This window comes from Oncorhynchus nerka, linkage group LG23 (genome assembly GCF_034236695.1).
Source record: "Oncorhynchus nerka isolate Pitt River linkage group LG23, Oner_Uvic_2.0, whole genome shotgun sequence".
In the NCBI taxonomy this organism is placed as follows: Eukaryota; Metazoa; Chordata; class Actinopteri; order Salmoniformes; family Salmonidae; genus Oncorhynchus; species Oncorhynchus nerka.
In genome coordinates, this window is record NC_088418.1 from 12,258,826 (window position 1) to 12,281,997 (window position 23,172).

The 23,172-nt window shown below is 40.7% G+C and overlaps 1 long non-coding RNA gene across 1 annotated transcript; it reads right to left on the minus strand.

Moving 5' to 3' along the window:
- Positions 1-15,872: 15,872 nt before the first annotated feature.
- On the minus strand, positions 15,873-21,251 carry LOC115122225 (uncharacterized). Its single transcript, XR_010460756.1, has 4 exons — positions 21,071-21,251; positions 20,096-20,169; positions 17,754-18,086; positions 15,873-17,011 (listed from the first exon to the last, which is right to left on the minus strand). It is a non-coding gene; the product is annotated as an uncharacterized LOC115122225 (long non-coding RNA).
- Between the last annotated feature and the right edge of the window lie 1,921 nt (positions 21,252-23,172).

Consider the following 23,172-nt stretch of genomic DNA (forward strand, 5'->3'; position numbering starts at 1 on the left):
AGTAGGCCTACCCAGTGTTTCACATAGACAAGTTCACAAACCCCATCAAAATACAACTACACAGATGTCTTTTCAGTTCTTAGTGACTTTCTGTATGCCTCTATCACTCCCTATAGTAGGCCTACCCAGTGTTTCACAGAGACAAGTTCACAAACCCCATCAAAACCCACAAAAAACATCAATGCAGAAAGAATAGAAAGGACGTTTTTTCACAGCATTACAAATAAACAGATAAACATAAACATACATATTCATTGAAATAGACACAATATGAAAAACATCACCTTAAGGCATGTTCAATAAACCGCTTGGACCTAAAAAGCCAGCAAAGCCCCTCCAAACACACGAAAACAACTGAAAACCAAAAGGGCATTATTGCAATTGTAACGGTTGTCGTCGGGAGAAAGAGAGGACCAAGGTGCATCGTGGTAAGTATTCATTGTAATTTAATAAAGAATGAATGAATACTGAAACAAAAACAATACACGACAAACGAACAGTCCTGAACGGTGCAACAAAACACAGAACAGAAAATAAACACCCACAAAACACAGGTGTAAAAAGGCTACTTAAGTATGATTCTCAATCAGAGACAACTAACGACACCTGCCTCTGATTGAGAACCATACTAGGCCGAACACAGAAACCAACATAGAAAAACAAACATCGACTGCCCACCCCAACTCACGCCCTGACCATACTAAAACAAAGACAAAACAAAGGAATTAAGCAATGGCATAAATTTATATACCTCTGTAATAATAATTATCATCTTGAATACTGGTAAACTAAATTAAACAGTGATGCCAATAAACGAACATACTTTCTACACATTTGACCCGTTTTTGTGAGGAGTTCAGATCACAGACAGGCAATAATATTCAAAAAGTACACAGATCCTCACGCCCGCTCCCGGCGATCAAAAAGGTATGGGTGGTATACAGAAGATTACCCTATTTGGTAAAAGACCAAGTCTATATTATGGGAAGAACAGCTCAAATAATTGAAGAGAAATGACAGTCCATCATTACTTTAAGACATGAAGATCAGTCAATGCGTAAAATTTCAGGAACTTTTAAAGTGCAGTTGCAAAAACCATCAAGCGCTATGATGAAACTGTCTCTCATGAGGACATCCACAGGAAGAAAGACCCAGAGTTACCTCTGCTGCAGAGGATAAGTTCATTAGAGTTACCAGCCAAAGAAATTGCAGCCCAAATAAATGCTTCACAGAGTTCAAGTAACAGATACATCTCAACATCAACTGTTCAGAGGGGACTGCGTGAATCATGCCTTTATGGTTGAATTGCTGCAAAGAAACCAATACTAAAGGACACCAATAAGAAAAAGAGACTTGCTTGGGCCAAGAAACACGAACAATGGACATTAGACCGGTGGAAATCTGTCCTTTGGTCTGAAGAGTACAAATTTGCGATTTTTGGTTCAAACCGCCGTGTCTTTGTGAGACGCAGAGTAGGTGAACGGATGATCTCTGCATGTGTAGTTTACACCGTGAAGCATGGAGGAGGAGGTGTGATGGTGTGGGGATGCTTTGCTGGTAACACTGTCTGTGATTTATTTAGAATTCAAGGCACAATTAAGTAGCATGGCTACCACAGTATGACCCAACACACCTCCAGGTCATTGTCCTGTTGGAGGGTAAACCTCTGCCCCAGTCTGAGGTCCTGAACACTCTGGAGCAGGTTTTGCCCCAGTCTGAGGTCCTGAACACTCTGGAGTTTTCATCAAGGATCTCTCTGTACTACCTTAACAGCACTATCAACAAGGCAGGTCCTATAGGCCCTAGTTTTGTCGCACCTGGACTACTGTTCAGTTGACATGACACAAGATGTCTCTTCACAGTCCCCAAGTCCAGAACAGACAGTTTAGCCACTTCAACTTGTTCAATTTCCACATTATTTATTACATGGTTTAGTTGAGGTATAGGGTTTAGTGAATGATTTGTCCCAAATACAATACTTTTAGTTTTAGAAATATTTAGAACTAACTTATTCCTTGCCACCCACTCTGAAACTATTTGCAGCTCTTTGTTAAATGTTGAAGTCATTTCAGTCGCTGTAGTAACTGACATGTATAGTGTTGAGTCATCTGCATACATAGACACACTGGCTTTGCCCTCTGTGTTCTGTTAGACAGGAAACTCTTTATCCACAATCAAGCAGGGGTGTAAAGCCATAACGTTTTTCCAACAGCAGACTAAGATCGATAACATCAAAAGCCGCACTGAAGACAAAACAGCCCCCACAATAATTGTATCATCAATTTCTCTCAGTCAATCATCATTCATTTTTGTAATTACTGTGCTTGTTGAATGTCCTTCCCTATAAGTGTGATAAAAGTTTGTTGTCAATTGCTTTACTCTAAAATAGCATTGTATCTGGTCAAACACATTTTTTTCCCAAAAGTTTACTAAGGGTTGGTGACAGGCTGATCGGTTGGCTATTTGAGCCAGTAAAGGGGGCTTTCCTATTTTTAGGTGGCAGAAAACCCTCCAGGTTTTTTTGCTTCCCTCCTCCAAATTTGTTAAATCTTGCCAATCAAAAAAATCATTAAAGCAGTTGGCAATATCAGTTGGTTTTGTGATGAGCCATCTCATTCAATGAATGATGGAGCTGAGTTTGCATTTTTTACCAAAATGTAATTTAAAACTTCTCTAGGGTAGGGGGCAGCATTCTGAATTTTGGATGAAAAGCATGCCCAAATTAAACGGCCTGCTACTCGGGCCCAGAAGATATGATATGCATGGTAGATTTGGATAGAAAACACTCTAAAGTTTCCAAAACTGTTAAAATAGTGTCTGTGAGTATAACAGAACTGATTTGGCAGGTCGAAAACCTGAGAAAAATCCATTCAGGAAGTAGTTTTTGTTTTTGTTTGTAGTTTTCTATTCAATGCCATTAGAGTATCCATTGACTTAGGACTCAATTGCAGTCCCTATGCCTTCCACTAGATGTCAACAGTCTGTAGAAATTGTTTCAGGCTTGTATTCTGATAAATGAGGGAGTAAGACCAGTCTGAATGAGTGGACCCTCGTGTCACAGAGCTTTTTCATGCGCAATCCCGAGAGAGTGCATTTCTTGTTTAACCAGTTGAAGCTATGGGGGCGCTATTTCATTATTGGATAAAAAAACGTTCCCGTTTTAAGCGCAATATTTTGTCACGAAAAGATGCTCGACTATGCATATAATTGGCAGCTTTGGAAAGAAAACACTCTGACGTTTTCAAAACTGCAAATATATTATCTGTGAGTGCCACGGAACTCATGCTACAGGCGAAACCAAGATGAAACCTCAAACAGGAAATTAGCAGAATTTTTGAAGCTCTGTTTTTCTATCTTCTTCTTATATGGCTGTGAATGTGCCATGAACGAGCTTATGCTCTCTGCCGTTCGTCCAAGATGTCTGCAGCATTGTGACGTATTTGTAGGCATATCATTGGAAGATTGGCCATAAGAGACTCCATTTGCCAGGGGTCCGCCCGGTGTCCTTTGTCTAAGTTGGTGCGTAATTCCCAGCTGCAATCATTTTACCATGCGATTCAGAGGGAGAAGCACACTTCCACGAACGATATATCTTTGAAGAGATATGTAGAAAAACACCTTGAGGATTGATTCTAAACGTTTGCCATGTTTCAGTTGATATTATGGAGTTATTTTGGAAAAAGTTCGACGTTTTTATAACTGAATTTTCGGGTTTTTTTGGTAGCCAAACATGACGCAGAAAACAGACCGATTTCTCCTGCACAAATAATCTTTCAGGAAAACTGAACATTTGCTATCTAACTGAGAGTCTCCTCATTGACAACATCCGAAGTTCTTCAAAGGTAAATTATTTATTTGAATGTTTTTCTGATTTTTGTGAAAATGTTGCCTGCTAATGCTAACGCTAAATGCTAATTGCTAACGCTAAATGCTAAATGCTAGTTTTGTTATGGTTGAGAAGCATATTTTTGAAAATCTGAGATGACAGTGTTGTTAACAAAAGGCTAAGCTTGAGAGCTAGCATATTGATTTCATTTCATTTGCGATTTTCATGAATAGTTAACGTTGCGTTATGGTCATGGGCTTGAGGCTGTAGTCACGATCCCGGATCCGGGTTGGCTCGACGCAAGAAGTTAAGTTTTATATTGACAACGTTATTGTCCGGTTTAAATATTATAGATCATTTAGGCTAAAAACAACCTGAGGATTGAATATAAATATCGTTTGACATGTCTCTATGAACTTTACGGATACAATTTGGAATTTTTTGTCTGCCTGTTTTGACTGCGTTTGAGCCTGTGGATTACTAAAGAAAACGCGTGAACAAAACAGAGGTTTTTGGATATAAAGAGACTTTATCGAACAAAAATAACATTTATTGAGTAAATGAATGTCTTCTGAGTGCAACCATATCAAATCAAATCAAATCAAATTTTATTTGTCACATACACATGGTTAGCAGATGTTAATGCGAGTGTAGCGAAATGCTTGTGCTTCTAGTTCCGACAATGCAGTGATAACCAACAAGTAATCTAACTAACAATTCTAAAACTACTGTCTTATACACAGTGTAAGGGGATAAAGAATATGTACATAAGGATATATGAGTGAGTGATGGTACAGAGCAGCATACAGTAGATGGTATCGAGTACAGTATATACATATGAGATGAGTATGTAGACAAAGTAAACAAAGTGGCATAGTTAAAGTGGCTAGTGATACATGTATTACATAAGGATGCAGTCGATGATGTAGAGTACAGTATATACGTATGCATATGAGATGAATAATGTAGGGTAAGTAACATTATATAAGGTAGCATTGTTTAAAGTGGCTAGTGATATATTTACATCATTTCCCATCAATTCCCATTATTAAAGTGGCTGGAGTTGGGTCAGTGTCAATGACAGTGTGTTGGCAGCAGCCACTCAATGGTGGCTGTTTAACAGTCTGATAGCCTTGAGATAGAAGCTGTTTTTCAGTCTCTCAGTCCCAGCTTTGATGCACCTGTACTGACCTCGCCTTCTGGATGATAGCGGGGTGAACAGGCAGTGGTTCGGGTGGTTGATGTCCTTGATGATCTTTATGGCCTTCCTGTAACATCGGGTGGTGTAGGTGTCCTGGAGGGCAGGTAGTTTGCCCCCGGTGATGCGTTGTGCAGACCATATGAAGATCATCAAAGGTAAGGGATGAATTTTATCTCTATTTCTGAGTTTTGCAACTCTTCTGCTTGGCTGGTTACTGTTTGAAATTATTTGTCAACTGGGCTATGTTCTCAAATAAGCGTAAGGTATGCTTTCGCCATAAAGCATTTAAAAAATCTGACACCGTGGTTGGATTCACAAGAAGTTAGGTTTAAAGATTATGTAAAATATGTTTTGTTTTCTGAATTTTTATAATGAGTATTTCTGTATTTGAATTTGGAGCTCTGCAATCTCACTGGATGTTGGCCAGGTGGGACGCTAGCGTCCCACATACCCTAGAGAGGTTAAGGTTCTTCAAAGCTTTTTACTATCATTCTTTACGTAATTTATCCTTGTTTCATAGTGTAATTCCAGTTTAGTAAGATTATAACTCGAAATGTAATACGTTTGCCAATCTGTTGTGCAGCCATACTTATTTGCAATTCTTTTTGCCTCATCCCTCTCAACCATACCATTTTTCAATTCCTCATCAATCCACAGGGTTTTAACTGTTGACATCTAGTGGAAGCCATAGGAATTGCAATCTGGGAGATGGAATTACATAGGACCCATATTTTTCCATTGTAAGAGCCTTGGACCTAAAAGAAAATCATTGTCCTGTTGGTTTTTCTTAAAAAATGTTGCCCTCCATTTCAATTCTGTTATAGTCTCAGACATTATTGTAACAGTTTTAGAAACTTCAAAGTGTTATCTATCCAATGATACCAATTAATTGCATATCCTGGCTGAGTAACCGGCAGTTTAATTTGGGCATGTCAGTCAGGCGGAAATTCAGGAAACTAGACCCTATCCCTAACACGTTTAATTCTTCCCAAAGGATACAGCTGGATTCAGACAAAAACATGTTCCAACCCATCACAAGTATATATACTACAATTTAGGCACTAGTTCTTCTCTCCAATCCTTACATCTTATCGTATGACAGGAAGAGGGTAATAGGTTAAATAACCATCATTTCTCCCTTCAGGGGATCCGACTTGAGCTCTAGCCCTCCTTCGCCTAATCCACAGATGTCCATCCGCTTCCCCTATAGCAATCCTATGACCTCCCCCCATCTATCCAACAAATTCCAAAGCCATCTGTCTTCTACAGACAACCATTAACTTCTGATGTAAAAACCAGTCTCTTTAACTCCTTTATATACTTTGCTTCTGAGTATAACAATGTTCCAAGTTTCACCTCAAATCTAGTAGTCCCCCATCTGGAACAATAGCTTCCTAATGTTCAACTTACATAATCTTGGAATTTACTTATAAATGAACAAACAATGATAACAAAACATTCACTGTGAGGTTTACAAACTCAGACTTATTGCCTCTGTTCTATGATCAAAAAGCCTCCTCATGCTTTCGCCCTGTCTTCCCCTTTCCGAGAGGTGTTCCCAAGTCATGTCATTTTCACTTTGTTCCCCATCTTTTCTATTGCCAAAACCCTACATCCTCTTGAGGTAACTCAGCACTGTATATGCTTTCACATCAATGCCTTCAGCATGTTGTTTAGAGTACAATTACCCCAACATCTATCCTCTTTCATATGATGCATTAACCAATAAATCAGCTAACCCCAACCCAACTATGACTACAACTATGACTACAACTAGGGACAGAACCATCCAGACGTTACCTTCTATACACATTGATGTGGCTACAACTAGAGACAGAACCATCCAGACATTACCTTCTATACACATTGATGTGGCTACAACTAGAGACAGAACCATCCAGACATTACCTTCTATACACATTGATGTGGCTACAACTAGGGACAGAACCATCCAGACATTACCTTCTATACACATTGATGTGACTACAACTAGGGACAGAACCATCCAGACATTACCTTCTATACACATTGATGTGACTACAACTAGGGACAGAACCATCCAGACATTACCTTCTATACACATTGATGTGACTACAACTAGGGACAGAACCATCCAGACATTACCTTCTATACACATTGATGTGACTACAACTAGGGACAGAACCATCCAGACATTACCTTCTATACACATTGATGTGACTACAACTAGGGACAGAACCATCCAGACATTACCTTCTATACACATTGATGTGACTACAACTAGGGACAGAACCATCCAGACATTACCTTCTATACACATTGATGTGACTACAACTAGGGACAGAACCATCCAGACATTACCTTCTATACACATTGATGTGACTACAACTAGGGACAGAACCATCCAGACATTACCTTCTATACCCATTGATGTGACTACAACTAGGGACAGAACCATCCAGACATTACCTTCTATACCCATTGATGTGACTACAACTAGGGACAGAACCATCCAGACATTACCTTCTATACCCATTGATGTGACTACAACTAGGGACAGAACCATCCAGACATTACCTTCTATACACATTGATGTGACTACAACTAGAGACAGAACCATCCAGACATTACCTTCTATACACATTGATGTGACTACAACTAGGGACAGAACCATCCAGACATTACCTTCTATACACATTGATGTGACTACAACTAGGGACAGAACCATCCAGACATTACCTTCTATACCCATTGTCGTGAAGTTGTATCAGTTAATGTGACGACTGCTGCTCATCGAGTGATTCATTGTTTACAATTGCGTGATTAAATTAATCAGGCAATTATTAACTCATTAACCTGGGGCACCATGGGAAAGTTGGTTTTATTGAGTTTATATTTTCCAAATTAACTCAAAGAATATCAGAATATTGATTGTTCAACAGTCGCTAATTAATCAATTTCCTCTACAGTCTAATTCTGAACATCGCATAATCCGGGATTCTGCACAAACCCACCAATGAGTCTGTACCATACCAATGAGTCTGTACCATACCAATCTAGTTGATTATTTATTTACTAGCGAGCAAAAATGATAATATAAGACACACATACACAAAACACAGTCAAGGCTATTGATTAGGACTTAGTACAAAGGGCCAACACACTATGACACGTGTTACCCAAAATGGGGATTTAAAAGAGAGAGAAATATACATTTGGGTGCATTTGTCAGCTATGCTTATTTTAACCCTAACCTTGCCCCGAACTGCCGCTCTTATGGGTCAGAATATAATGCTGTAATTACATGTTAAAGTCCCCGATGGACCGTTTAGGCTTCTCGGATGACGCACTTCTCTGGTGTAACTCTCTGGTTGTCCTCACGATGTCAGTGTTCTTTGTCTTAGTGGTCTGTTTCCTCGCCCTTGTTCTGAAAGGGGTCTTCTGAGGACAGCCAGCCCTGTAGCTCAGGGCTCACAGCGTAGGAATGAAAGCAGTGTAGATACACGATTCGATGGAGATTGGTGACAGGGTGGTCCAGCTTGAATTCACCCTCTTAGATGAAGCTACTCATCCGTAGCATGGACAGAAGAGGGTTCCTTTGTCTTCAAACTTGTGTTCCGTTTTGGGTTCGTTGACTACTCAGACCTTGGCTGCACCTCGGGTCACTTAGACTGGCATGTTAATCTTTAACTCAGATGTCTTATACCCTCGGGTCAGAAGTGGGCGTTTCCGCCTTTAGGGCAATTCTCTGGGCGTACCAAGTTACGAGGCAAGGTCTAGATTTTACTCAGATCCAATTTAGACAACTAACTTCACATTTCATCTTTACAAAAACATTCTATTTGATTTGGCCATTTTCCACCAAACGTACAATGTATAAACATGTCATAAGGAGTAGACCAAGATGCAGCGTGGTATGTTTCCATCCTTTATTATGGAATAGAAAGAATAGAATAGAAGAACAAAACGAACAAACGAAAGCTATAATAATGCTCACAGGCAACGAAACATAGACAAGATCCCACAAAGCACAATGGGAAAATGGCTACCTAAATATGATCCCCAATCAGAGACAACGATAAATAGCTGCCTCTGATTGGGAACCATACTTGGCCAACATAGAAATATAATTCACCTAGATAACCCACCCTTAAATAACACCCTGACCTAACCAACATAGAGAATAAAAGCTCTCTATGGTCAGGGTGTGACAAAACATCAAGCATATACTAGGATAACTCTTAAAGTTACACTGTTTTCGTTATAACGTCGTCCTTTAACTTTTATTAACACAACAAAAATGACATTCATTTTCATATTCCATCTTTCGTCATTACCACCATTGTGGCTGACGAAGCCCATTGTCCCAAAGTCCATTTATTGCATGTTAATGTTCTGAGGCCGGTTCTCCATAGTGAGAGGAAAAAGGAATTTTGTCTGCTGCCTTAGATTTACAATGGGCGTGAGGTGTCATAACCCCCCCCCCCCCTTCTTCATACCCCTTGATCTCTTCTCCTCTGGTGGGTGAGACATCTCTTTGTAGGATTGTGGTCCCTGGTAACCTCAGCCGAGCAGGACAGTCATGACACCATGTTATGCTGATCTCCATGCCCTCTCCTTCATTTTCATCCTGGGTGTTATCGCAAAACACGAACAATGAGCCTTGTATGCAATCGATTGTATCGTAACATTCAGCCATCTCTATGTATCGATGCAATATAACCAATACAGCTGCAGGGGTGATAGGACACTGATGATTTGTCCCTACAGATAGGAAATGACCTCAGGGCCATAGCATCTGTTCTGTTGCTGCCTCCACAAAGACATTTCTCCGTCACTATGACTCCATACTGACTGTTTAAAAAAAACATGTATTTTACCTTTATTTAACTAGGCAAGTCAGTTAAGAACTAATTCTTATTTACAATGACGGCCTAGGAACAGTGTGTTAAAATCAAATCAAATCAAATGTATTTATAAAGCCCTTCTTACATCAGCTGATATCTCAAAGTGCTGTACAGAAACCCATCCTAAAACCCCAAACAGCAAGCAATGCAGGTGTAGAAGCACGGTGGCTAGGAAAAACTCCCTTGAAAGGCCAAAACCTAGGAAGAAACCAGGCTATGTGGGGTGGCCAGTACTCTTCTGGCTGTGCTAGGTGGAGATTATAACAGAACATCGCCAAGATGTTCAAATGTTCATAGCTGACCAGCATGGTCAGGGGTCAGGAGACACTGTGGCCCCATCCGAAGACTGCCTTGTTCAGGGGAAGAACGACAGACATTTACCTTGTCAGCTCGGGGATTCGATCTAGCAACCTTACAGATACAGGCCGAAAGCTCTAACCACTAGGCTACCTGCTGCCCCGTAAGTAAATTATAAAGATGAGGGGATGAAAATAAAGGATTTGAACTGTAAAGGTTGTGGTGTGTGTGGGTGAAAGAGTCATAAAATGGTAGTCCTGCATTAAACGAACTCAGTGAAGCCAAGTTTTATGTTTTTTTGTTTGTTTACTGTTTACTGTTTACTGTTTACTGTTTACTGTTTACTGTTTGTTTACTGTGTATGTTGAGGAAAACATATCAGCAAACAAAGGTTTTCTTTCCTCATTTTGTCTGTCATAGTTGAAGTGTACCTATGATGAAAATTACAGGCCTCTCTCATCTTTTTAAGTGGGAGAACTTGCACAATTGTTGGCTGACTAAATACTTTTTTGCCCCACTGTATATTGCCATAACTATATTACCATAACTATATTACCATAACTATATTACCATACCTATAGTACCATAACTATATTACCATAACTATAGTACCATAACTATAGTACCATAACTATATGACTATAACCATATTACCATAACTATATTACCATAACAATATGACTTTAACTATATTACCATAACTATAGTACCATAACTATAGTACCATAACTATATGACTATAACTATATGACTATAGTACCATAACAATATGACCATATCGGCCATCCTTGTGTGTGACTAAAGCCAGTGTCATTTTTTACCCTTTATTTTACTAGGCAAGTCAGTTAAGAACTAATTCTTATTTTCAATGATGGCCTAGGAACAGTGGGTTAACTGCCTGTTCAGGGGCAGAATGACAGATTTGTACCTTGTCAGCTCGGGGATTTGAACTTGCAACCTTCCGGTTACTAGTCCAACGCTCCTACCACTAGGCTACCCTGCCGCCCCATTCGCAAAAGAAGAGGCAAAAACAGACTTTCCCCCATCGCGACATCCCTCTAAGGCCCTTATGCTAGCTTGCTAGCCCCGGCCTGCTAACTGTCTGAATCTACGTGTCCCCAGCCAGCCCAAACACCCACTGGACCCATAAGATCACTTGCCTACGCATGCCTCTCCCTAATGTCAATATGCCTTGTCCATTACTATTCTGGTTAGTGATTACTGTCTTATTTCACTGTAGAGCCTCTAGCCCTGCTCAATATGCCTTAACCAACCATGTTGTTCCACCTCCTAAATATGCGATGACATCACCTGGTTTAAATGTCTCTAGAGACTATATCTCTCTCATCATTACTCAATGCCTAGGTTTACCTCCAATGTACTCTCTTCCTACCATACCTTTGTACATTATGCCTTGAATCTATGCTATCGTGCCCAGAAATCTGCTCCCTTTACTCTCTGTTCCGAACGTACTAGACGGCCAGTTCTTATAGCCTTTAGCCGTACCCTTCTCCTACTTCTCCTCTGTTCCTCTGGTGATGTAGAGGTTAATCCAGGGCCAGCAGTGCCTAGGTGCTATAATTGGTTGACTTCTGTAACCGTAAAAGCCTTGGTTTCATGCATGTTAACATTAGAAGCCTACTCCCTAAGTTTGCTTTATTCACTGCTTTAGAACATTCTGCCAACCTGGATTCCTTAGCCATGTCTGAATCCTGGTTTAGGAAAACCAGCAAAAACCCTGAAATTTCCATCCCTAACTTTAACATTTTCCGCAAAGATAGAACTGCCAAAAGGGGTGGTGTTGCAATCTACTGCAGTGATAGCCTGCAGAGTTCTGTCTTACTATCCAAGTCTGTACCAAAACAATTAGAGCTTCTACTTCACCTTTCCAGAAACAAGTCTCTCACTGTTGTCGCTTGCTATAGACCACCCTCAACTGTGGCCTGGACACCATCTGTGAATTGAATGCCCCGCATCTATCTTCTGAGCTCGTGCTGCTAGGTGACATAAACTGGGACATGCTTAACACCCCGACCATCCTATAATCTAAGCTTGATGCCTTCAATCTCACACAAATTATCTATGAACCTACCAGGTACAACCCCAAATCCGTAAACACGGGCACCCTCTAGATATTTTTTTATTTGATTTATTTCACCTTTAGTTAACCAGGTAGGCAAGTTGAGAACAAGTTCTCATTTACAATTACGACCTGGCGACCATATCATCCTAACTAACCCGCCCTCCAAATACACCTCTGCTGTTTTCAACCAAGATCTCAGCAATCACTGCCTGATTGCCTGCATCCGTAATGGGTCTGTGGTCAAATGACCACCCCTCATCACTGTCAAATTCTCCATGAAACACTTCTGCGAGCAGTCCTTTCTAATCGGCCTGGCCCGGGTATCCTGGAATGACATTGACCTCATCCCGTCAGTAGAGGATGCCTGGTTATTCTTTAAAACTTCCTCACCATCTTAAATAAGCATGCTCCGTTCAAAGAAAATTTGAACCAGGAATAGATATAGCCCTTGGTTCACTCCAGACCTGTCTGCCCTTGACCAGCAAAAAAACATCCTGTGGCGTTCTGCATTAGCATCGAATAGCCCCTGTGATATGCAACTTTTCAGGGAAGATAGCAACCAATATACACAAGTAGTTAGGAAAGCTAAGGTTAGCTTTTTCAAACAGTTCAGGGACACTGGAAAGTCCATGGAGAATAAGAGCACCTCCTCCCAGCTGCCACTGTGCTGAGGATAGGAACCACTGTCACTACCGATAAATCCTCAATAATTGAGAATTTCAATAAGCATTTTTCTACGGCTGGCCATGGTTTCCACCTGGCTACTCCTACCCCGGTCAACAGCCCTGCGCTCCCCATTGCAACTCGCCCAAACATCCCCCACTTTTCCTTCACCCAAATCCAGATAGCTGATGTTCTGAAAGAGCTGCAAAATCTGGACCCATACAAATCAGCCGGGCTAGACAATCTGGACCCTCTCTTTCTAATATTATCTGCCGAAATTGTTGCAACCTCTATTACTAGCCTGTTCAACCTCCCTTTCGTATCGTCTGAGATTACCATAGATTGGAAAGCGGACGCGGCCATCCCCCTCTTTAAAGGGGGAGACACTCTAGACCCAAACTGCTACAGACCTATATCTATTCTACCCTGCCTTTCTAAAGTCTTTGAAAGCCAAGTTAACAAACAGATTACCGACCATTTTGAATCTCACCGTACCTTCTCCGCTATGCAATCTGGTTTCAGAGCTGGTCATGGGTGCACCTCAGCCACGCTCAAGGTCCTAAATGATATCATATCCGCCATCGATAAGAGACATTACTGTGCAGCCATATTCATTGACCTGGCTTACGACTCTGTCAATCACAACAGTCTTATTGGCAGGCTCAAAAGCCTTGGTTCATCAAATGATTGCCTCGCTTGGTTCACCAACTACTTCTCCGATAGAGTTCAGTATGTCAAAATGGAGTGCCTGTTGTCCGGACCTCTGGTTGTCTCTATGGGGGTAAATACCAGATGAGCTTCAATGCCATACAACTCTCCTTCCGTGGCCTCCAACTGCTCTTAAATACTAATACTAAGTTAAACTAAATTAATGCTCTTCAACCGATCGCTGCGTGCACCTGCCTGCCCGCCCGTCCAGTATCACTACTCTGGACGGTTCTGACTTAGAATATGTGGACAACTACAAATACCTAGGTGTCTGGTTAGACTGTAAACCCTCCTTCCAGACTCACATTAAACATCTCCAATCCAAAATGAAATCTAGAATCGGCTTCTTATTTCGCAACAAAGCATCCTTCACTCATGCTGCCAAACATACCCTCGTAAAACTGACCATCCTACCGATTCTCGACTTCGGCGATGTCATTTACAAAATAGCCTCCAACACTCTACTCAACAAATTGGATGCAGTCTGTCACAGTGCCATCCGTTTTGTCACCAAGTCCCATATACTGTACTGTACTGTACTGCTGTAACGATTTTCGTTGGTGGAAGAAGGAAAAGGACAAAAGCGCAGCGTGGTACGTGTTCATGATACCTTTAATAAACTGAACACTGAATACAAACTAAACAAGAGAATAAAGGAAAACCGAAACAGTCCCGTGAAAACACTGAAACGGAAAATAACCACAAACAAAAGTGGGTAAGTATGGTTCTCAATCAGAGACAACGATTGACAGCTGCCTCTGATTGGGAACCATACCAGGCCTAAACATAGAAAACAACACCTAGACATACAACATAGAATACCCACCCACATCACACCCTGTCCAAACAAAAAATAGAAACGTACAAAGCATTCTACGGTCAGGGCGTGACAACTGCGACCTGTATGCTCTCGTTGGCTGGCCCTCGCTTCTTACTCGTCGCCAAATCCACTGGCTCCAGGTCATCTACAAATCTCTGCTAGTTAAAGCCCCACCTTATCTCAGCTCACTGGTCACCATAGCAGCACCCACCCGTAGCACGTGCTCCAGCAGGTATATCCCACTGGTCATCCCCCAAAGCCAATTCTTCCTTTGGCCGCCTGTCCTTCCAGTTCTCTGCTGCAAATAACTGGAACGAAGTGCAAAACATCTCTGAAGCTGGAGACTCTTACTTCCCTCACTTGCTTTAAGCACCAGCTGTCAGAGCCGCTCACATATCATTGCACCTGTACATAGCTCATTTGTAAATAGCCCATCCAATCTACCTCATCGCCATACTGTATTTATTTATTTATCTTGCTCCTTTGCACCCCAGTATCTCAACTTGCACATTCATCCTCTGCACATCCTACCATTTCAGTGTTTAATTGCTATATTGTAATTACTTTGCCACCATGGCTATTTATTGCCTTACCTCTCTTATCCTACCTCATTTGCACGTGCTGTATATAGATTTTCTTACTGTATTATTAATTGTACATTTGTTTATTCCATGTGTAACTCTGTGTTGTTGTATGTGTCGAATTGCTATGCTTTATCTTGGCCAGGTCGCAGCATAATGTTGTTGATTTGACGTCTCATTTAGTTTGGAGTCAGTTTATTCACACCCCTTGACTTTGTCTACATTTTGTTGTGTTAAAGCCTGAATTGAAAATAGATTCAACTGAGATGTTTGGGTCACTGGTCCACACACAATAGCCCATAATGTCAAAGTGGAATTAGGTTTTTCAAAAATTTTACAAATAATTACAAAAATAAAAATCTTAAATGTCTTGAGTAAAAAAGTGTTCAACCCCTTTGTTATGACAAGTCTAAATAAGTTCATGAGTAAACATTTGCTTAACAAATCACATAATACATTGCATGGACTCACTCTGTGTGCAATAGTAGTGTTTTAAAATGATTTTTTAATGACTACCTCATCTCTGTACCCCACACATACAATCATCTGTAAGGTCTCTCGGACGAGCAGGGAATTTCTATCACAGATTCAAGGAGGTTTTCCAAATGCCTTGTAAAGGGAACCTATTGGTAGATGGGTAAAACAAAAAGCAGACATTGAATATTCCTTTGAGCTTGGTGGAGTTACTAACTTAACTTTGGGTGGTGTATCAATACATCCTGTCACTACAAAGATACAGGTGTCCTTCCTAACTCAGTTGTCAGACAGGAATGAAACCGCTCATGAATTTCACAATGAGGCCAATGGTGACTTTAAAACAGTTACAGAGTTTAATGGCTGTGATAGGAGAACACTGAGGATGGATCAAACACATTGTAGTTACTCCACAATACTAACCTTGATTAGTTTGATGGGGCGGCAGGTTGCCTAGTGGTTAGAGTGTTGTGCCATTAACCAATAAGTTCCTGGATTGAATCCCTGAGCTGACAAGGTAAAAACCTGTTGTTCTGCACCTGAACAAGGCATTTAACCCAGTGTTCCCCGGTAGACTGTCATTGTAAATAAGAATTTGTTCATAACTGACCTGTCTAGTTAAATAAAGGTAAATAAATAATAATAATTGACAGAGTGAAAAGGAAGCCTGTACAGAATAAAAATATTCCAAAACATGCATCATGTTTGAAACAAGGCACTATAGTAGCACTGCAAAAAACATGGCAAAGTAATTCAGTTTTTGTCCTGAATACAAAGTGTTATTTTTTAGGCAAATCCAATACACTAGACGCTGGGCGATGAATTCACCTTTCAACTGGACAATAAACCATGGCCAAATCTACACTAGAGTTGCCAAGAAGACAGTCAATCTATGGCAAGATCTGAAAATGGTTCTCTAGCTATGATCAACAGCCAATTTGACAGAGCTTGAAGAATTTAGAAAAGAATAATGGGAACATTTTGAACAATCCAAATGTGGAAAGCTCTTAGAGACGTACCCAGACAGACTCACAGCGGTAATCAATGCAGAAGGAGCTTTCACAAAGTATTGACTTAGAGACGTACCCAGACAGACTCACAGCTGTAATGAATGCAAAAGGAGCTTCCACAAAGTATTTATTGACTTAGGAGTTTGACTACTTATGTAAATGAGATATTTCTGTCCCCACAAGGATAGTAGAACCAACACACACACATACACACACACACACGCACGCACGCACGCACGCACGCACGCACGCACGCACGCACACACGCACACACACACACACAAACTCTTCCAGACTGAAAGTTATGCAGGCTTCTGGTTTAGGGCCTCTCTGGTAGTTTTGCCATTGTTTCTCAAGGAATTATTAAGTCTTAAGATGAGAAACAGTAGAAAACCCAGAACAGTGATGATACTGACGATAGGTGACCTGACGATCCCAGAAACGCTTGTTTTTCATTTCTCACTGAGAAAATAAAGAGAGGTTAGCACTCAGAATACTCACAAATGTTGCAGTATCAAGCCCCATATGGAATATATACACTGAGTGTACAACACATTCGGAACACCTTCCTAATATTGAGTTGCACCCCCCTTTGCCCTGAAAACTGCCTCAATTCATCGGGGCATGGATCCTACAAGGTGTCGAAAGCATTCCACAGGGATAATGGCCCATCTTGACTACAATGTTTCCCACAGTTGTGTCAAGTTGGCTTGATGTCCTTTGCGTGGTGGACCATTCTTGATACACACAGGAAACTTTTGAGCGTGAAAAACCCAGCAGCGTTGAAGTTCTTGACACACTCAAATCGGTGCTCCTGGCGCCTACTACCATACCTCATTGAAATGCACTTAAATCTTGTCTTGCCCATTCACCCTCTGAATGGGACACATACACAAGACATGTCTCATTTATCTCAATGCTAAATCAATTAAATCCTTCTTTATCCTGTCTCCTCCCCTTCATCATCACTGATTGAAGTTGATTTAACAAGTGACATCAACAAGGAACCATAACTTTCACCTGGATTCACCTGGTCAGTCTATGCCATGGAAAGAGCAGGTGTTCCTAATGTTTTGTTAACTCAGTGTATATGAATACTGTATTATCACATTTCATTTGAATTACTGGACCTTTTCCTGCTCATATCACATGAACCCATTTAACCTGTGTAACACTGGTCACTGTATATTAACATTGTACTCACATGTAACGGAAACATTCAATGTGCCATGTCCGTTGCCACAGTCTGTGTTAATGGTAAAAGTGTAGTTTCCCTCATCAGCTTTGGTAACATATTTGATCTCACAAAAGTAGGTGTTGGTTGTTATCGTAGTGTTACAATCTTTTGTACAATCACAATTTCGTATTGGAGATTTTGATTTATCCTTCCAGAAATACTGTTCAGTTTTACATCCCGTCTCACTGTTACCTACATCACCCTTCTTATTCTGATATGCATCACTGTAATCCACTCTACATGTCAGGTTGTGGTTCTGTCCTGCTACAAGCGATTGATTTTCACACGTTACATTAACCCCTGGAAAACAAACAAGGACATGAATTAATCGACAAGCAACATAGTATCGGATGTCAATGAATGAAAGGATATCAATGGATAATATTGGGTATCAAACTATATCAAGGAATGAACATGCAACATAATATCATAGCATTGTTCCAGTACATTTTACATTATGATAAATGTGTTCATATACTGTACATACAATGACAAACATGTACATTCACATTCATATGTACAGTGGGGAAAAAAAGTATTTAGTCAGCCACCAATTGTGCAAGTTCTCCCACTTAAAAAGATGAGAGAGGCCTGTAATTTTCATCATAGGTACACTTCAACTATGACAGACATAATGAGAAAAAAAATCCAGAAAATCACATTGTAGGATTTTTAATGAATTTATTTGCAAATTATGGTGGAAAATAAGTATTTGGTCAATAACAAAAGTTTATCTCAATACTTTGTTATATACCCTTTGTTGGCAATGACAGAGGTCAAACGTTTTCTGTAAGTCTTCACAAGGTTTTCACACACTGTTGCTGGTAAGATCAAACAAGCAAACTCGCAAGCTCAGAAAGAAAAAAATGGGGTTTTCATCTATCACTACAACGTTAATTTCTAAATTGTAATTACTTTGCCACTTTTGCCTATTTATTGCCTAACCCTAACCCCAACCCCTAACCCTATCCCCCAACCCCAACCCCTAACCCCTAACCCTAACCCCTAACCCTAACCCCTAACCCCTAACCCTAACCCCTAACCCCTAACCGGCCTACCTGGTTAAATAAAGGTGAAATAAAAAATAAAAATAAAAATTTTGCCTTTACAAATCATGTCCAATAAATAGAATTTACCACAGGTGGACTACAATCAAGTTGTAGAAACATCTCAAGGATAATCAATGGAAACAGGATGCACCTGAGCTTAATTACAAGTCTCATAGCAAAGGGTCTGGGTACTTATGAAAATAAGGTATTTCTGATATTATTTTTAATACATTTGCAAAAATGTACATAAAAACGTGTTTTTGCTTTGTCATTATGGGGTATTGTGTATTGATGATTAATTTCTATTAATTTAAGTCATTTTAGAATAAGTTTGGAAAGTAACAAAATGTGGAATGGGGTCTGAGTACTTTCCGACTGCACTGTACCTTAGTAGAACCCCCCCCCCTCTTGTTTAATGCACAAAAATGTAAGAGGGTAATTCTACCCAATGCAAACACTGAGTGTTGGAGTGTGCCCCTCGCTAGCAGTAAAACAATATATAATACAAAATCTTGTCGTCTAGATTGCTTAAATAAGGAATGGGAAATTATTTTAACTTTTACTTTTGATACTGAAGTATATTTAAAAATAAATACTTTTAATCAAGTAGTATTTTACTGGGTGACATTCACTTTACTTCAGTCATTTTCTAGGCATCTTTTCTTGTATGGAAATTGGGTACTTTTTCCACCACTGGAATTTATACACCTCTGTCAGCATCAATGAAGCTACAAAACTGTCTGTGTTCAATCTGAACATGACAATACAATGACATTTAATCAAATGTCTTTTTTTCTCTCAACATGGCAGGGTTCATAATTATTGACACCAATGAAGATTCTTATTAATAAAGTATTGAAAGGTTTAGTATTTGGTCCCATATTCCTAGCATGCAATTTGACTCTTCAAACTTGTTGGATGCATTTGTTGTTAGTTTTGGTTGTGTTTCAGTTCTTTTCTGCTCAATAGAAATTCATGGTAAGTAATGTAGTGTGTCATTTTAGAGTCACTTTTATTATAAATAAGAACAGCATATGTTTCTAAACACTTCTACAATAATGTGTTTGCTACCACGATGATGAATACTCCTGATTTAATTGTGAATAATGATGAGAGGGTCAAAGATCTTACCCCCAAGACATGCTAACCCCTCACCAATACAATAACAGGGGAGGTTAGTATGTCTCGGGGTTATGATCTTTGAACCTATAACTTTCTCACTCATACCAACCATAATAATGTATAAAGTGTGCAGTTTACCTTGTTTTTCTGACTGGACATTAGAAGTGAGCAAACCGAGACTCAGAAACAGCAGAAGCATTTTGCCATGTGTCCTAAAGCACAAAGAACAAAAACCACAAAACATGAATAGCTTATACATTAACCTACATTAACCTACATCAGATTGGACATAGACTGTATGCTTCAAGCGGTAGTTCTATGTCTTGAAGGGACTGGAATTAACCACAGCCCTGATCTGTAGTCATGGCAACTGTGGAGCTGTAGTGATATTTAAGAACAGGTCAGGAGAAATTCTGGGTGAATCTGAATAGTTTTCAAGTCCCACTCAAGCAGTTTTTTAAATTACTTTCCCTTTTGAAAGACCATATCCAAAGTATAAATACAGTAGTGTGTATACACACTTAAGCCTTAAAATTGACATTGAGAAAAATATAGCTTTTTAGACTTAACTGCAAAAGTCAATGAGTTAAAAAATACTTTGGCGTTGTAAAATGGGTATGAGAGGTTCTGAATTGCAACCTGAGGCTCCCCCCGCACCAAAACTTCTCCCCCCTGCATGCATTCTGCAAAGCCTGAACTTTTCCACATTTCTGCATTTTCCTCTCTCCACAGCCTTAGTAGGCCTACCAAAGAAACACCCAGAGTTCAGATGAATTCACCATCTAACACAGACTGTCATTAGCGCTGAGGAAAACAAAATAACCTTCTGAGATTGAGACTCTGAGAGTAATCATGAGATGTCCGTCGAGGTGACGTGACCAACAAATACTCACTCACTCACTCACTCACTCACTCACTCACTCACTCACTCACTCACTCACTCACTCACTCACTCACTCACTCACTCACTCACTCACTCACTCACTCACTCACTCACTCACTCACTCACTCACACACACACACACTCACTCACTCATGCGTGTTTTAAGGACAGGCGGGCAGGCAGGCAGGCACACACACAATAATCTAAGTAGGTAAGGATACTGTACTTACAAGCTTACAGCCTCTGAATGTTCTGCCATCAAATAAAGTTGTACTGTGCAGTGTCCCAGAAAATAACTGGGGGAGAAGAGATTGGGTGGAGACAGTGGATACCCCCTTTCACAACCTCTACCCTACCTGATGCCAACTGTTGAGAAGGCATGCAACACGTTCTCTCTCTCTCTCTCTCTCTCTCTCTCTATCTCTCTCTCCATCTCTCTCTCTCTCTCCTCCTCTCTCTCTATCTCTCTCTCCATATCTCTCTCTCTCTCCTCCTCTCTCTCTCTTTTTCTCTTTCTCTTTCTCTTCTCTCTCTCGGACAGATCCCCAACAGTCCTAATATGGGAGCTGAGGGAGGACAAAGCTACAGTCATTTCACTTTCACCAAGTTTTTTTCTTAGACAGGAAAGAACATCAGACGAAAGTGGAGTTTCCAGACTACACTACTAAAATGCTATGTTTATATCACTTTACTTTTGTCAGAGCAGAGGTGTATGATTTGATGTGGATGATTTTCCATACATTTTCTCAATTCTAGGATCTAGATTCTATAGCATTCGAGAGAGAGAGCGCGATAATCCCCGTCAGATTTCAGAATGAATTCAAATCAGACTGATTTCAATCTGTACAGACTGAATTGTTTTAATGCTCAACATGTGACAATGACGCCATAAGTACACGTTAAAATAAAAAGCATTCTGCAATTGGTACCTTTGTTATTGGCCTTGTAAATGATTGAAATCTAACCAATATTTCTTGAGGAATATAACTTATAGATGCCGCATGAGCTTAGTTCAACTGTCACATCAGAACCCCAAATGTAAGGTTGTTTTATTTATTTGTTTGTTAACAAAGCACACGTAAAAAAAACTCTTTATTGCCTCAAAACATGATTAAAACTATAATTGTTATATCATGAGTGGTCAGTCCTTGTATCCATAGTTGATCTAGCAATTTGAGAGTGGTTCAATTTCTCCATCCCCATTCCTCAGCTGTTTACCAAATCAGTGGTGGCTTTGTTATTGTCCGAACTGCAGATTACCCCTTTTAAGAAACCTGACTTGGTCTTCCTTGTTTGAACATGAACAAAACACAACTTAAACGTGTTTTGTACCGCTTTGATGAGCTAGCTACACTAAATAGCCTGAATCAGGAGTTATTCCTGTACAGGTATAACTCATGTCCCTGATTATACATTCACCAGACAGTTTATTAGGTACACCCATCTAGCACCGGATCGGACACCCCTTTGTCTCCAGAACAGCCTGATATCTTTGGGGCATGGATTCTTCAAGTCAAAAACGTTCCTCATGGATGTTGGTTCATGAAGGTAGGTGGACTGTGAGCTACTGGTAGGTGGGCTGTGAGCTACTGGTAGGTGGACTGTGAGCTACTGGTAGGTGGACTGTGAGCTACTGGTAGGTGGACTGTGAGCTACTGGTAGGTGGACTGTGAGCTACTGGTAGGTGGACTGTGAGCTACTGGTAGGTGGGCTGTGAGCTACTGGTAGGTGGGCTGTGAGCTACTGGTAGGTGGACTGTGAGCTACTGGTAGGTGGACTGTGAGCTACTGGTAGGTGGACTGTGAGCTACTGGTAGGTGGGCTGTGAGCTACTGGTAGGTGGACTGTGAGCTACTGGTAGGTGGGCTGTGAGCTACTGGTAGGTGGACTGTGAGCTACTGGTAGGTGGACTGTGAGCTACTGGTAGGTGGACTGTGAGCTACTGGTAGGTGGACTGTGAGCTACTGGTAGGTGGGCTGTGAGCTACTGGTAGGTGGGCTGTGAGCTACTGGTAGGTGGACTGTGAGCTACTGGTAGGTGGGCTGTGAGCTACTGGTAGGTGGACTGTGAGCTACTGGTAGGTGGGCTGTGAGCTACTGGTAGGTGGACTGTGAGCTACTGGTAGGTGGACTGTGAGCTACTGGTAGGTGGGCTGTGAGCTACTGGTAGGTGGACTGTGACTACTGGTAGCTGTGAGCTCTGGTAGGTGGGCTGTGAGCTACTGGTAGGTGGACTGTGAGCTACTGGTAGTCCGCGATCGACCTGTTGCAGAGCTTTGCCCTAGGCACTATGGTGCAGGAAAATCCCAGGAGGGCGACCATTTCTGAGATACT